An 18,088-nucleotide genomic window follows, 5' to 3' on the forward strand; every position below is an offset into this window, starting at 1 on the left:
TCCATCTCTAATACTTAAATTTATATCTAGGAAGCCAATTGTATCGTTAGAGGCTTCCATAGTGAAATTCAAGAAAGAAGTTGTAGTGTTGAGATAGTGTAGAAAAGTTTGAAATTCAGTTAGAGTACCTTTCCATACAATAAGTACATCATCCACAAATCTTTCATATAGTGTAATTTTCTTAAAAAATGGGTGGTTAAATAGAAAGGTTTGTTCCCATTGGAAGACCACAAGATTTGCGTATGTGTTGGCGCATGGAGTTCCCATTGCAACCCCCCATTTCTGATGGTATATAGTTTCACCATATAAAAAAACATTGTTGGACAAAGCAATGTCAAGTAATTGTCAAATAAGTATCTGTTGATTCCTACTAAAATTCCCTCTAGATGAAATCAATTCCCTAATTGCCTGAATTCCATAGTCATTTGGAATGCAGGTAAATAAATTACAGACATCTAATGTAATCAGTAAGTGGGTATCTGCTGATAAATATTCTTTCAATAATTCTATATGTTTTAACAATGTATATGTATCCTTCAGAACCACTAAAGGTCTCAGTGTTTTTTCTAAAAAGATAGAAATATTTTCTGTGGCCCAGAACTCTCCTGACACTATGAGTCTCATAGGTGGGGGTTCTGCATGTTTATGGATTTTGGGTAGACCTTTGATTATTGGTATTCTAGGGCATTCACTAATAAAATAATCATACAAATTTTTTCCTATCTGTTGGCACATTAACATATCATAAAGATTGTCAGCTATGTCTCTACAAATCTTATGTAAAGTCTCTTGTGTTATTTCTAAATAGGTCTGTTTGTTACTTAACATATTAAGCATAAGTTGATTATATTCTTCTGTGTTGAATATTACAACTCCACCCCTTTATCTGCTGGTTTAAAAGTGAGGGTAGCATCACTACATAATATTCTTAAAGAGTTATATTCATGACTTAAGTTAAAGTAACATTTCTTATGACCATTGAAAAAATATTCATATATATTCTGTTCACAGACTTTTAAGAAACATTCTACATGTGTTGGTAAAGTAGGTATAAAAACGCTTTTCTTTTTAAAGATGACAATCATTAGCGCTTGATTCAGCTAAAGATTTGTTATCAAAATGTAGCTTCAAGGCTACAGATCTCACAAACATCCTTAATTCTATAAGAGTTTCATTTAAGTGACTTCCCTGCGAGGGAATGAAAGTTAGTCCTTTAAGTACACTGGCTTCTTCATCGGTTAGCACTAACCTGGAGCGATTAAAGAATAAGTCAGTCAACTTTTCTGGCGTCTCTGTTGTTGTGGAGGTTCTCCTGAATGCTTCCGTTTCTTCCCTTGCCAACTCTGCACTCGTCTCTGCGGTGCTGGTTTCCTTATCGGATATGGTAAAAAATGTGTGATGGTACATTGTGTACTATTCTTCGGAATAGCCCCTAGCCGAAGAATATTTTTGTTGGCTTCTTGGTTTGGAAGAGGTGTAGGTGGAGAAAGGCAGTCATTCATGGAGGATAACTCTTCCGGAGGCGTGGCAAAAGCTCCATCTGAGGTAACGCTGACCACATCGTTCTCAGTCTGACAGACTGTCGAAGTGGAAGAAGCATTTACTTCATTTGTTTCATTTACTTCATTTGTTTCATTTAGACCTGAGACACTAGTACTGTACTTTCTGTACAATCTGGAAGCAGCACTTTGTTTAATTAGGTCTATACTATGCTCCTGGTTATTCAGCATGTGAAACCAGGCAATTCAAAGCCCTGATGGCAAGAGCTGCAGAAGTATATACCTTTTTACCCAGTCTAAAGCTCTAGAATCCCTGTCTGAAGGGGTAGGGTTTGTGGCTGCAGTAGCCTTAATGCCTTTAGGTCCCTGGGAAATGGTCTCTGGATTCACAGTGGGATTCTTAAAGAGTAATTTGAGAAAGTCGGGTAGTCTGTAGTACCAGTCAGGTTTTCCAGGAGCTGGTGATAAAGTATCAGGAGTAAGACTGAATTCCATGAAGACATCTACAACTTCCAGGAAAGTGAGTATAGCTAGAGGACTGTGCTGAGGCAAGTTTAAAATTCAGTCTCTCTTTTTGGACTGAGGGTAGTCTTAGCATTCCCAGCGGAAATGCTGTCAGAGGTATGCAAGGTTTCACCAAAAGAAAAGTCCTCTGGAAGGGAGGCAGAGGGTATGGAATCCTCTGCATTTGAATACTCATACATAGATAAGGGTATGTCCTGGCAATCAGAGGGATCAGAGTCATTTGACCCGTGGTCTGTAGAATCAGAAGGAAAATCAATTCTTTGTCTTTTCGAGGGGGAAGGCTGGCTTCCCCTAATTAAAATTATCAGGTCTTCTGCCATTCTAAGCATTTATTTCTGTTGCATGGGAGCTTGAGCATGTGCTTTGATAGTCAGTTTTCTAGGCGTAGTAGGTACTCTGGGCCTGAGAAACTCAGTAGTATTATTCAAATACCAATACCAAGTTGTCGGTTTAATACGAATATCAGAATGTCAGAATACACCCTCAGAAGCTGGTGCCACCACAGCGGCTCCAGACTCATCCAAGGTAGACATCCACAGGTTCCATAGTCTAAGCATCTTGCGGCATACTGGACTCTGAATGGGTCTCAGCAGAGGCCTGTGAATCTGTAGAAGCGGGTATCAGGGGCTGCAAAAGCACCTCATGGAGTACCGGCGGACTGGCGACTAGCTTAACGGAAGCATCGTCTGCAGTTTTTGACCTATTTGGTCTGTCTTTATCCTTATGTTTTTTCGGAAGATTGGTATTCGGATGACTTATCGAAGCCATTTTAGAATATGGAGAACGAGCGTGAAAGAATTTAGCGACAAAGATAGCCCGACGAATAGTTCGGACATTAAACAAGGCACAAAACCGTCAGTGAGGAACGTCGTGGTCGGGGCCTAGACAGGTGACGCGGTAAGAATGAAAATCTCTGAGGTATTTGCTTTCCACAGGCAAGACAATTGTTAACTTTTTCTGACATCGGTTAGAGCAAGAAAAAAGGATCCCCAAAAGGGTACTTGGCTTTAGAAGACTTCAGGTTTGAAACTCGAAAAACGAAAACTTCAGGAAGCTGCCAACCGGCACTTGCAAACTGCTTCTGCTTCGGGCTCCCTCGCAACAAGAAAAGCTGGTGCAATGGCGTCGGCTGCATGTTTTATACCAGACGGACCTGACGTCATGGAAGAGGCGACAGCATCCAACACAGAAATCCCAAAACTCTTATTCGGAGCAACTGAGGGCTACTGGCAGGCAGATAACCCAAGTGTGATGACTGCAACAGTGAAACATGAAGAACATCCTCAGTTTCTATTTCTTTAACTTTTCCATTACCAATCCTCTTTTACTGTTCCTCTTTGTTGTCTTACTTTTTTTACTGCACAATTTTCCATATCTGGATGGCTTTGCCTAGATTTCTCTTTAAATATCTTTGTAGCTACATCGATTAGTTTTGCTTCTCTTTTGCATAAATATTGCACCATATTAAATGCAAGGAAAAGAATTCCATGAAGTGGAATGTTGCACCTTTTACAGCCTGCATACGTGCATCCTTCCATTCCACAGCATTTTTCAAAACAATCAACTTAAAAATTTAATATGGTACAGACTTTTCTACTGAGGGGCATCCTACATTAACAATACTAGTGTTAGTTTATTAATAAATTCTTACTAGATAATAGACAGAATTAAGAAGGGTAAATCAGTTAAATTGTCATACCCAAGAAAGGTCTGGACTCCATAAGGAGCTATGGGTGTTAACTGGAAATGATCAAGTTACGCTAGGGAAGGCCATTCACTTCAAAATGGCAGGAAAGTAGGGTATTATTGATGTTCTGTATTTATAGCCAGACTCCCCTTGATGGGCTCATCCAATGAAGATTTTACTTAGACTGAATTGTTATATTATATTTACAACAGGAGCTCTGATTTTTTTTTTTACAACTTCAAGATGCCTCATTTTTGGATTTTCTATGATGTGTGTACAAAGGCCACCTCATTGGTACTGCCTTATAGACTATACCATTCATTGCTCCTCAAGTCTCTCAAATCAGACAAAAACAACTGACTTCCTTCGTTTGATGGTTTCTTTACAGACAAGTATTTTAAAAACGTCAAATAGGCAACGCCCTCCTCTTTCTACTCCCAGTCATCTAAAGGAGTAGTCCAGGGATCATCTCTCTCATCTCTACTATTCCCACTATCAACTCTTTACCAGCTTATCTGTCTCAAATCAGATCTGGATGTACATAGGCAATCTGGTAATTCATAAGACCAACCTCTTCCACTCTACTATAAAAAAGAACTAGCAACAGACCTAATGTCATTTTTCTCAGACAGCCATTATGGATAAGCTCACACTGTACTCACAAAAAAGCATGACTTTTGGCACAAGACAAAACCTTAGTCTCCAAAAACTTTCCTTTTCACATTAACATGACTAAAATCAAAAGTAAACCATCTACTTTTCTGGGCTAAAAATACATTGCAAGTCTTAGAAGTTGAACTAGCCATCAGGAAAGGGGTTCTATCACAGCGGAAATATGGCTGTATTATTGTCAAAGCCTCCAAGAAAAAAAAAAAAAAAAAAAACTCTGCAAACCTTGTTCAATCAAACCTGCAGCTTTATGACCATACCTCCCCCCAAGACTACACCACTACTTGGTACTAACACATTCGTAATGTAGTCCAATGAAAAATGAATACTCCACCTAGCTTTCTTTCAACAGTTACTTATTCAGAGTTTCCCTGTGCCTGGTTTGGACAGCTGTGACTACAAGACCATGGATTGCATACAAAACCATCTGTGGACTCACAAAGCTGATACAAGTATATTTTTTGACTTGCGCTATCACCATGCTATTTCAACAGTTCTAGACTGCATTTATTGATTTAATTGAATTCCACTATTTTTCAACCTGCACTTGTTAAACAAATGCCATCTGTTAAAAACGAGCTAAGAGCAGTACAGTAACAGCATTCTGATATTTGTTCCGTAAATAAACAAAAGCTCTAGATATAACATTGCTGTTATGGTTATTCTGTGCATGTCCTTATTACTGCATGCATTTCATCTCTGATAAACAGTAATATTAAACGTACTGGTACAAAGCCGCAGTGGTGCAGCGGTAGCGTCGTCACCTCACAGCAAGAGGTTCTCCTGTTCGATTCTCGGCTGGAGTGCCTTCTGTGTGGAGTCTGCATGTCCTCCCCGCGGTAGAGTGGCCTTAGAAAGACGTGCGTGAATGGGTGTGCCTTCGTTGAAGGTTGGGCATCGAGCTGGCACCTCGGCACCGTAAAAATCTACTGCCAATCATTAGCGGACTGGAGGTCCACTGTGGCAACCCCTAAAAGGGAAAATCCGAAAGAACAACTAAACATACTGGTACAGACAGTTGTTTGCTTTCTAAACCTTGTCTGCTTGGTCATCAGGGGTTGGCCCCTTCAGTTGTGCTCACCATTCAACTAACACTGCTGTAAGGATCTGCATTAGCTCTGGGGAACTGCTCTCATTTTCTCTATCCACAATACCGATTCAAGTTCTGCCACCTCATCCACGATCCGATATCTTATGTCAGGTGTACTTCCCTTTACTCTCTCAGCTTGACTACTCTGATGTCCACTCTACTGTATGATCCCCCCCCCCCCCCCAAGTCAAGCAGGAAGACATCTCCTTTGTTGAAATAATTCCAGGAAACATGATAGCATGTGGGCTTTAAGCTACAAGCACCAGTATGACATGACCATAGTCCATGTGGGCATAAACCTAAGACCTACCTCATTGGACTATAGGGAGAGAGAGATAGAGCTCCCTGAAGTGTACCCCAGACGGTTATGAATCTAGCCTTGAGTAACTTACCTCCACCAATGATGCCACACTACCAACAAAAACAGATTTCAACAACTGGCTTATAGTTTCTGGTGTCACAAGGGAATCCACTATCCGTCAGCCTGGAGAGACATGATCAACAAACCTCGATGCTTTGCCAGAGATGGTTTGCACTTACCACTTGGCTTCTGGATACTGGCAAAAACTATCCAACCCCACAGTGCCCTTTTTAGGCCATTCCAAGTTATTAAACCCTACAACATAAAAATCACTCATGACTACTTAAAGGTATTGCTGCTCAATGCTAGGAATATATTTAAACTGCACTCCCTGGAAGCACTCCTCAACCTGGAGAATGCAGACATACGTGCAGAACCATGAAAAGCACTCCAGCTATCAAAGGCTAGAATATCTTTCATACAGTTCAGTTCACCTCAGCTCAGGATAAAACAAAGTGTCATTTCAGTGTTCATAAAGAACAAGGACACTGCTAGACTTGTCCAACAACATGACTCACTTGAGCTGCTCCATGCCCAACTAACCATAGTTGTGATCCCGTCATATCCTTGCTAGCTACAGATCACTAAGATGAGTCTAGAAAAAGTACAGTTGTGTACACTTACCATAAATGTAGATGTTAGTGTATTCACTGTTGCAGTCATCACATTTGGGTTATCTGCTTGCAGTAGCCCTCAAGTCGGCCTGATTAACAAAGTCTTGGTTCCTGTGTCGGTTGCTGTCCCTTCTGTGACGTCAGGGGTATAAAACACACAGCCGACGTCATTACCTCAGTTTTTCTTGCCCCAAATGCCAGGTTCCCCCCTAACGGGAAGCAATTAAATTTATAAATATACAAGGTTATACCTCCAACAAATACACCAAAAAGCTTTTTAGTATAGTAAAGGAGAGTAGAAGTATAGCCAAAAGAATTAAGGGGGCTGAAGGGAGGGTAACCAGGACAGCAACAGTGAATACACTCGAACATCTACATTTATGGTAAGTGTACACAAAGTACAGTTTTGTACCTACCATAAATGTAGATGTTAGAGTGTACACACTGCTGCAGTCATTACACTTGGGTTATCATGCCGTCAGGCGGTCCAGCAGTCGGCCTGGTCCGGCGTCTGTTGCTGTCGCCTCTTCCCTGACGCCAGTGCGACAGGGGTATACAAGATGCAGCAGACACCATTTTCTTCAGTTTTTCTTGCCCCAGATGTCAGGTGCCCCCAAAAAAGTAGGCAATGCAAATTGCTAATATAACATACATATGAAAAGCAATTAAAAACTTTCAGTTTCCAGCAAATACTCCCCATAGGTAGTAAAGGGTAAAAGACTTAGGTACATACCAGCCAGTAAGAGGGGAAGGTGGGAGAGTAACCTGGACTGCAGCAATGTATACACTCAAACATCTACATTTATGGTAAGTACAAAACTGTACTATGTTCATAGTGTTGCACTGCTGCAGTCATTATACTTGGGTAGAATCCCAAAGCTGAGGTAGGGTGGCTGGTTCTATAAGGCATTAGGGGTGGCTATAAGGCCCTGCAGCACTGCAGTGGCAAAGCCAGCACTGGATTTAGAGTAGAGAGGCAGATGGTAATGCTTAGTAAAGGTATGTACAGAATTAAAAGTTGCTGCTTCCAAAATGTCCTTGGTAGGTACTCCTCTGAGGTAGGCAGTTGAAGTGGCTGTTGCCCTGGTGGAATGAGACCTAATGTTGTTAGGTAGTTTTCCCATGGTGTGTATAGCAGAAACGTATACAGTGTCCTATCCATTTTGAAATGGTCTGTTTTGAAATGGCTTTTCCCCGAGTTCCTGCAGCATATGCTACAAACAATTGCTCAGTTTTCCTGAAAGCTTTGGTTTTGTCCAAGTAGAAGCGTAACTGCCTGTATGTCCAAAGAATGCAGATGTCTCTCCCCTTCATTCTGTGGGTTTGGATAAAAAGTTGGCAAGTGAATAGTTTGGTTTAGTGCCACACTTGATACCACCTTTGGCATAAAAGTAGTTTTTTTTTCAAAGACATCCTGTCTTGGTGGAAAATGATGAAAGGTTCTACTGCCATTAGTGCCTGTAATTCTGAAACTCTTCGTGCTGAGGTTATCGCCAGGAGCAGAGCAGTTTTCCAAGAGACGTATTTTAAATCTGCTGAATTAGCTGGCTCAAAAGGAGTAAAGTTAATTTTTCCAACATGAAGTTGAGGTTCCAAGTTGGAGCAGGTGCTCTACGGGGCAGTCTTAAGTGTTTAGCCTCTCTGAGGTACTGTTTTAGCAAAGAATTAGAAAAAATAGGTGGGTCCGTGTTGTAATGAGCACAGATGGCAGAGGCGTGGAGCTTGATAGATGAAAAGGACAGGCCTTTGTCCAGCATCTCAGTTAAATATTGTAGTATCTGAGGAATATGTGGGACAAGTGGGTCAAGGCTGTGAGCCTGGTTCCAGGCACAGAATCTCTTCCATTTATCCGCATAGGCTTTCCTCGTGCTAGGCCTTCTGGCCTCCAGAAGGACATCCATAACAGCTCTGGAGAGAGGCATTGCTTGTTTGACTAAGGAATCTTCCATGCAGCCAGGTTTAAAGTCTTAGCTGGCTGTGAAGTACCTGATTGATGTGCTGGGTCAGAAGATGTGGGATTAGAGGCAAAATCCAGGGAGGACCTTGTGCTAAGTTCTTTAAGATTGGGTACCAGTGCTGGCGTGGCCAGTCTGGGGCAATCAGGATAATCTTTGGCTTTTCTTGCCTGGCTTTTATGAGTACCTTTGGCAGGAGAGGTAGTGGTAGGAAAGCATATACTTGTAGGTTTTTCCAGCTGAATGAGAGGGCATCCACTTTCCATGCTTGTGGGTGGTAAGTCCTTGTTCATAGGTTCATAGGTTCATACTAGGCTATCTGCCCAAGGGCATTTATAAGCCTAGCCCATAGTTATGTGGCTTTCGCCACCCCTTTAGTTTGAATAAAAACTATGCCTATCATTTTGCTGTGCCTCTGTCAAGCAGTGACACTGAAGTAATCCCTGGGGTATATCTGCGATCTCCCATCCATTGGTCAAGATTCCTCTTGAACAAGGCCAGCGAGGTGCTCTGCCTCACATGTACCGGGATTTTGTTCCACAGCATAGGGAGTCTCTGGGTGATGAATCTGTCCCTCCAGCACGTTCTATTTATAACCGTGTCAAGGTTTAAGTCTCCCGCCCTTGTGGTTCTGAGGGATCTAGATTTTTTGAGGTGAAGCATATTCATCAAATCTGGGTTTGACATGGCCTTATATGTCAGGCACAGGTCACCTCTGAGCAAGCGGTATGAGACTGAATAGAGCTGGAGTGCTTTCAGTCGGACAGCATAAGACATATTTTTGAGACCCTTTATCCTTTTGGTGAGGAACTTTTGGGGCCTTTCAAGCTGCAGCAGGTGTCTGGTCAGATACATTCTGAACGGGGCATTGTACTCAATCATAGGTCTAATGAGTGATGAGTACAGGGGGACGATGACCTCCCCTGATCTAGATGTGAATCCCTTCATGATCAGGAAGATCCCCAAAGACAAATGGGTTCTCAACATTGTATCTCAAGGTTACAGATTCCACTTTCACACTCTGCCAAGGCTAAAAGGAATGCCAATTCTGCCACCAAATCAATGGGCAGAGGCTCAAAGAATGTGCAGAATTTCTGTAGCTGGCAGTTCATTGGGGATGCAAACAGATCTATGTCCGGGCTCCACCATTTTTGTGTTATCATTCTGAATATTTGCGGATGTATTTTCCACTCGTGCGGATCCATGATGTTTCTGCTCAAGTCATCTGCCAGTGTGTTTTTCTCTCCTGGCAGGAACTTGATAGGTTAGAGCTGTGTTCCACAAGGTCATGGCTCGTCTGCAGAGGGGATAAGAATGAGTGCCCCCTTGCTTGTTTATGTACCACATAACTGTGGTGTTGTCTGTCTATTAGTAGTTGTCCTGGATGCAGAAGGTCCTTGAAAGCTATAAGGGCATTTTGTACAGCTAGCATCTCTTTTTGATTGATGTGAAGATGACTTTGTTCTACGGGTCACTTGCCTGAATACATTTTCCTGCCATGTGTGCTCCCCAGGCGTAACCCGATGCATCTGTTGTCAGTGTTTGCCTGGCTGTGGGTTGAGTGAAAGGCTGTCCCTTGTTGAGGTGACATGCTTGAGCCCATCGAAACTCCTGTTGAAGGCAAGGAATTAGTCGTATTACTGTTTCCAAACTTTGACATTGTTGAGACCAGACACTTTTTAGGTACCCATTGTAGTTTCCTCATATGCAGTCTGGCATATGGAATTAGTAGTACGCAAGATGCCATGTAACCCAAGGATTGCAGAATTTTTCTTGCAGGGAGTTTGGTCTTTGTTGCCATCAATTGAAAATATAGAGTCAGTTGTCCTTGCTTTTCTGGCGTGAGATAAGCCATCTGGGCCATTGTATTCAAGCTGGCACCCAGGAATATTATCTCTTGTGAGGGCACTAGTTTTGACTTTTCGTTTACTGTGTACCCTAGGCAGCTTAACTTTTTTACAAACGCCAGATGTTTAAGAATGTCCTTGCTCTCTTCTCGAATCAGGCAGTTGTCCAGGTACAGATAAATTTGAATTCTTTTGTCTGCAAAATGCAATTACTGGTGCCAGGCACTTTGTGAAGACCCTGGGCGCAGTAGATAAGCCAAAGGGCAGTGCAGAGAATTGGTAGTACATTGAACCAGCTATGAATCTGAGGTATCTTCTGCAGTTTTGTCTGATAGGGACATGCAGGTATGCCTCCTTGAGGTCCAAAGTTATGAGCCAAGCTTTCTTGGCCAGCATGGGAAGAAGCTGTTGTGTCAACATTTTGAATTTTGGAACATCCAGGTAAGTGTTTAGAGAAAAAAGATCCAGAATGGGCCTCCAGGCTTTGTCCTTTCTGGGAACCAGAAAGAGTCTTGAGTAAAATCCTTGTCCTTGCTCCTGTGTTGGTACCTTTTGACAGCTCTCATGTCCATAAGTGCTGTAATTTGTCTTTGAGCCTCTGCCCATTGATTTGGTGGCAGAATTGGCATTCCTTTTAGCCTTGGCAGAGTGTGAAAGTGGAATCTGTAACCTTGAGATACAATGTTGAGAACCCATTTGTCTTTGGTGATCATATGCCAATTGTGACAGAAAAGTGCCAGTTTTCCTCCCAAGGGGGCTGCCGAGCTGCCGAGAGAGAACTGTTTGGCAGCTGTAGGGGGAAGTCATTGGGCCTGTTTTTTGTAAGGTTGAGGCCTGCCTTCCCCTTCTTTCTGGGTTGATGCACCCAATTGTCGAGGCCTGTAAGGACATTGTGGTTGACCTCTACCTCTTGGACGTCTGTATCTGCCCCTTTGAGGTCTAACTGGAAAGGACCAATTCTTTGTTGGCCAATTTCTGCTAAATCAAGGAGGCTGAACCTGTAAGAAATCCCTCACTGTTTGCATAGATTTTGCCTTATCCTCCATTTTCTTTAATACCTCTTCTGCCTTAATTCCTAATAAAACATCCTGCTGCAAAGGTACATCCAATAATTTTGCTTTAACATGATCTGGTAATGTCTGTTCTTTTAACCAAGCATGTCTTCTAATGACAGATCCTGTAACTGCTGCTCTACAGGAGGCCTCTAATGAATCAAAACCACACTGCAAAGTATGCTTTCCCACTTGTTCAGCTGCATGCAATAAATCCTGCATTTCTTTATAATTAGGAGGATCTGAGTTTGGAAGCATTTTTTTTTTAAATGAGACATCAAATATTGCTGATATTTTAGCATGTGAAACTGGCAGTTTAAGGCCCTCATTTGCTAAAGTTGCAGATGTGTATACTTTCTTCCCCCATCGGTCTAATGCTCTGGAATCTCTGTCAGAGGGGACTGGATTCTTTACTGAGGAGGCCTTTACCCCTTTGGGGCCCTGACAAATAGTTTCAGGATCAGCAGCAGGGCTTTTAAAGAAATTTGTGAGAGTCAGGGACTCTGTAGTATCTGTCTGGCTTAACTAGAGCAGGAGGTAAAGAATCAGGATTTAAACTGGATTCAGAATACACACCATCCACAATATCCAACACTGGCGGAATAGCAAGGGGTCTGTGTTGTGGTAATAAAAGGAAATATCTGAGCCTTTTGGATTCTGAATAATCCTGGCCCTCCCAATGGAAACGTTCCCTCATGGTATGCAAGGTTTCCCCAAAGAGTAGTCCTCTGGCAGAGAGGCTGAAGGAACCGATTCCTCAGCATCAGAATCCTCAAAAGTGGGTAAAGAGTATCCTAGGTCTGAGGATGAATCTGTAGAGAAGGATACCTGGTCGGATGAGTCAGTCTGCATCCTGTCTAGACCTTTTATCAGGAGGGGGATGGGACCCCCTGATCAAAGTGATTAAGTCTTCGGCCATTTTGAGCATTTGTTTCTTGGGCATGAAAACACCCTCTGAAGCTATGGGTTGTTCAGCTACTCTGGATCCCTCTGAAGGGTTAGTCTTGGTAGGCTGTAGATCTGGTGCGTCCGAAGGCCCAGCCGTCTCTACGTGGGAGTCAGAGGCGGCCTGAGGTTGAAAAGAAGCGGTTGTCAGGGGCAGCAAAGGCGCCTCGCTGAAAAACAGAGAGCCGGCGACTGGCCTAGAAGAGGCTTAGTCAGTTTTGGGCCTCGGATGCCTGTCCTTGTCTCTGCGCTTTGTGTATTCTGGTCGTCGGTAGTTCTGACGGCATGGTATAATTGAATTTTCTGCCAAAATAATGTCGGGCAAACTCAGACAGACGTTTAATAGTGCACTTGTTAAACCTAGCACAAAACCGACAACCAGTGATGTGGTCTGGGCCTAGGCATGGGATACAGTAAGAATGGAAATCCTTATGAGGTATTTGCTTCCCACAAGAAATACAGTTATTAACTTTTACTGACATCGGTCTGAGGCAAGAAAAAGTTTCCCCAACGAGGTACTTAGCTTTGTAACAGACTTCGGTTCTGGATTTGGAATGAAAATCTCAGGAGACGGCCGACCGGCACTTGCGAACTGCTCGTTTCGGGCACCACGCGGCAAGAAAGACTGAAGAAAATGGCGTCGGCTGCATCTTCTATACCCGTCGCACTGACGTCAGGGAAGAGGCGACAGCAACCAACGCCGGACCAAGAATTTGGAACTCAGGCAGACTGCGGGACCGCCTGACGGCAGGATAACCCAAGTTTTATGACTGCAGCAGTGTTAACACAGTTCATCGTGTTACACTGCTGCAGTCATCACATTTGGGTAGATTCCCAAAGCTAAGGATGGGATGAGGAATTTAGATAGCATTAGGACCAGCTATAAGGCCCTGCAAGACTGTAGTGGCAAAGCCAGCTCTGGGATTTAGAGAAAATTGGTAGATGGTAATGCTTGGTGATAGTACGTACAGAACTCCAGGTAGCAGCTTCTAGGATGTCCCTGGTAGGGACACCTCAGAAAGGCTGTAGAGGTGGATGCAGCCCGGGTTGAGTGGGGTCTGACCCCCTGTGGGATAGGTTTTCCATGGTGCTTGTAGCAGAAATGAATACAATGGCCTATCCATTTGGAAATGGTTTGCTTTGAAATAGCTTTCCCCTCTGCCCCTGCAGCAAACACCACCAGTACTTGTTCAGATTTCCTTCGAGGTTTAGTCCTGTCCAAGTAGAATCTAAGTTGTCTGTGCACATCTAAGGAGTGCAGTATCCGTTCCCCTTTATTCTGTGGATTAGGAAAGAAGGTTGGCAAATGAATGGACTGATTAAGGGCCACACTGGATACCACCTTGGGCATGAAGGAAGGATTGGTACTGAGGGACACCGTGTCCCTGCATGAAAGATGATGAAAGGCTCCACTGCCATGAGGGCCTGTAATTCATATACCCTTTTTGCTGAAGTGATTGCTAAAAGGAAAGCTGTTTTCCAAGAAAAGAATTTTAAGTCTGCAGTAGCAGCTGGCTCGAAAGGAGGAAGCGTGAGTTTCTCCAATACAAAGTTAAGGCCCAAGGCTGCAGTTGGAGCTCTCCTGGGTGGTCATAAATTTTTGGCCCGTCTGAGGAACTGCTTTAACAATGGAAGAAAGAAGAGGGGAGGTTCTGTGTTATAATGAGCTGAAATGGCTGAGGCATGAATTTTGGAGGAGAAAAACAGGCCCTTGTGAAGCATCTCAGTTAAGTATTGTAAAATCTGAGGTAAATTGGGCACTGCTGTGCTCATCCCTTGAGACTGGTTCTAGGCACAGAATCTTTTCCTTTTTCAGCATAAGATTTTCTAGTACTAGGCCTCCTTGCCTCATATCCATCACTGGTTTACTGAGGGATGGTAAAGGAGAGATTAGGTAATTAACCAGGCTGCTAGGTTCAGTGTTAGAAGCTGAGGGTGTAAAATCTGGTTCTCCTGCTGAGACAATAGGGTAGGAGTCTGAGGCAGGTGCCATGGGGTCAACAGTGACACACTGAGCAAGGCAGGGTACCAGTGTTAGCGTGGCCAGTCTGCTGCAATCAAAATCATCCTTGGTTTGTCCTGTTTGATCTTTAGTAGTACTTTGGAGAGCAGAGGCAGAGGAGGAAAGGCATAAACGGATAGTTTTTCCAGCTGAAGGACAGAGCATATACTTTCCAAGCTTGTTTGTGGGTAGTCCTTATGCAAAATTTGTTCAATTGATAGTTCTGGGGGGAGGCAAACCGGTCTATATCTGGCATCCCCCATTTGCTTGTCAACATGTTGAAAATCCTTGCTTCCAGTTTCCACTCGTGTGGGTCCATGAGGTTTCTGTTTAGTCTGTCAGTGCATTTAGTTTTCCTGGCAGGAATTGAGCTTGTAGATGCACTTGGTTGCTCAGGGCTGTCTACCACAATGCCATGGCTAGTCTGCAGTGGGGGTAAGAATGCGTACCCCCCTGACTGTTTATGTACCACATGACAGTGGTGTTGTCCGTCTTTACCATTAATTGTCCTGGAAAAATGTTGTCCTTGAAGGCTGTCGGAGCATTCTGTACAGCTAACAATTCTTTTTGATATGCAGGTGCACTGACTTTGATTCCATTTGCCCTGAATACACTTCCTTGCCAGGTGAGCCCCCCCCCCCCCATGCATAGTCTGATGCGTCTGTTAGGGTTTGGGCGGCAGGTGGTAGTGTAAATGGTAGTCCCTTGTTTTGGTGGCAGGCCTCTGCCCACCAAAGGAACTCTAGGCATAGGCAAGGTATGATAGGAATCATTGCTTCTAGATCCTGAGAATGTTAACACCATAGGCTTTTTAGATACCATTGTAGTTTCCTCATATGCAGTCTTGCAAATGGAATTAGAAGAATGCAAGAGGCCATGAACCCCAAGGAGGTTGTCAAATGAATTTGTTTCTCTGGCGTGAGGAAAGCCATCTGGGAAGTTGTATTCAAGCTTGCTCCCAGGAATATAATTTGTTGACAGGGTACCAGGTGTGATGATTTCTTTTTGTTTATGGTGTACCCCAGACAAGTTAGTACCCTTTGTACAAAGGCCAGATGATTCAAAGGTATGGCCTGGCTTTCTGCCTGAATTAGACAATCGTCCAGGTATGGGTATATTTGAATATTTCTTTGCCTGCAAAATGCAATAACTGGAGCTAGACATTTTGTGAATACCCTGGACGCAGTAGATAAGCCAAAGGGCAGTGCAGAGAACTGATAGTGTGTGTAGCCTGCTTTGAAGCATAGGTATCTTCTGCAAGATTCCCTGATTGGGATGTGCAGGTATGCTTCCTTTAAATCTAGTGTTGCCAACCAGGCGTCTTTGCCTAGCATAGGGAGCAACTTGTGAAGAGTCAGCATCTTGAATTTTGGAATCACCAAAAAGGTGTTTAGAGTAGACAGGTCCAGGATAGGACGACATGAATGGTCTTTTCTGGGTACCAGGAAAATTGAGTAGAAAACTTGTCCCTTTTCCTCTTCTGGTACCAATTGAATAGCCCCTACACTTAACAGCGCAAGTACTTACTTTTGGGCCTCTGTCCACTGATTTGGGGGTAGATCTGGCCACCCGCTTGATGTTGGTAATGTGTGGAAGTGAAATCTGTATCCCTGTGACACTATTTAAAACCCATTTGTCCTGGGTAAAAATTTCCCAGTTCTTGGCATGAAAAGCAATCTGCCCCCCCCCCCAGTTCTTGGCATGAAAATGAAAAGCAATCTGTCCCCCCCAAAGGGGCAGTCAGTTGAGAAGTGCTTGGAAGTTTTAAAAATAAGTTATTGAGATGGCTTACCATAGGGGGGAGCTTTATTACTCCCAGATTTGGAAGTGGAGGCCCCCCACTGCTTAGTCCTGTGCAGACCCTGGGACTGAAGCCTGGGAGCTCTGCTGGATCTGGGTTTGGACTGAAGGTCTGGCAAAGGCAGGAAAGGACCAATTCTTGGAAGGCCAAATGCCTACTAAACCTTGGAGGTTGTACTTGTAAACAAAATCTAACAGTCTGCATAGATTTAGCCTTTTCCTCCATCTTTAAAAACGTCTTCTGCCTTGTTGCCAAACAGGCGGTCCTGGTTTAAGGGGGCATCCAGCAATTTTGATTTACATGATCTGGCAAGGATTGCTCCTTAAGTCAAGCATGCCTTCTAAGTACAGACCCAGTTACAGCAGCCCTGCAAGATGCCTCTAGTGAATCAAAACCACACTGCAAATTACGTTTTCCAACTTGTTCAGCGGAATGCAGTAAATCCTGTAAATCCTTATTTTCAGCACAATCAGGAATAATTTTCTGTTTAAGCAATCCAATAATATGCTGCTGCTACTTTAACATATGAAACTGGCAGTTTAAGGCCCCAATAGCCAAAGTTGCAGAAGTGTATACCTTCTTACCCCATTTATCCAACGCCCTGGAGTCTCTATCAGAGGGGGTAGGATTTTTGGCAGTAGTAGCTTTAATGCCCTTGGGCCCCTGTGAAATGGTCTCAGGATCCACAGTAAGATTTTTAAAAAGGAACTTGAGAGTCAGGGACCCTGTAATATCCATCAGGTTTTCTGGGAGCAGGAGGTAGAGAGTCAGTGGCCAAGCTAGATTCCGAAAAGGCATCATCAACAATGTCTAGTACAGGAGGTATGGCTCAAGGCCTGTGCTGGGGCAGGAGTAAGAAATACCTAAGCCTCTTTTTAGAATCAGAGAAATCCTAACTTTCCCAATGAAAATGCTCCCTGAGAGTATGCAAGGTTTCACCAAAAGAGAAATCCTCTGGGGAGGAAGCAGAGGGAATAGAGTACTCAGCATCAGAATCCTCATAGGTAGATAAGGGTAAATCCTGGTCATCAGAGGAAACAGAAAAATTCAGAATCCTGGTCAGAAGAATCAAAAGCAAACTCAGTCCTAGGTCTCTTAGAGGGGGAACGCTGGCTTCCCCCTGATTAAAGTAATAAGGTCTTCAGCCATTCTTATTTGTTTTTTAGGCATAGAGGCCTGACCATGCGGTCTGGGTGTCAGTTTTCTAGGCATGGTTTGAGTTTTAGGCCTTGAAGAAGACGGCGTCTGTTTAATACGCAAGTCAGTAGGTCTGAATACACCCTCAGAAGCCGGTATCTGCACAGTGGCTCCGGACCCATCCAAGGTAGAGACATCCGTAGGCTCCACAGTTGAAGCATCTCGTGGCATACCGGACGCCGAATGGGCATCAGTAGTATCCTGAGAATCTGAAGTAGCGGGCATCAAGGACTGCAAAAGTACCCGAGTACCGGTGAACTGGCAACTGGCTTAGAAGCGTCGACTGCAGCTTTGGACCTAGGTGGCCTGTCTTCATCTTTGCATTTTTTAGGAATGTCGGTAGTCGGATGGCTTACCGAAGACATATCAGGATAAATTGAACAGAGCACCAAAATGTTTAGAAGCAAAAATATACCGATGGATAGTTCATGGTTTAAATAAGTCACAAGACCGACAGCGAGGTACTTTGTGGTCAGGGCCTAGGCAAGGAATACAGTACGAATGAAAATCTTTGAGGTATTTGCTTTCCACAAGTACTGCAATTATTTACTTTTACTGACATCGGTTTAGAGCAAGAAAAAAAGTTTCCCCAACGGGGTACTTAGCTTTTAGTTGAAGACTTTCGTTCTGAAACTCAAACGAACATTTCAGGAGTCGGCCGACCGGCACTTGCGAACTGCATCTGCTTCAGGCACCGCACAGCAAGACAGACTCAGGTAATGACTTCGGCTGCATGTTTTATATCCCTGATGACTGGATGTCACGGAAGAAGGGACAGCAACAGACGCAGGACCCAAGGCTTTGTTAATTAGGCCGACTGAGGGCTACTACAAGCAGATAACCC

This window comes from Protopterus annectens, chromosome 1.part2 (assembly GCF_019279795.1).
Source record: "Protopterus annectens isolate FY-2018-M chromosome 1.part2, PAN1.0, whole genome shotgun sequence".
NCBI lineage: Eukaryota > Metazoa > Chordata > Ceratodontiformes > Protopteridae > Protopterus > Protopterus annectens.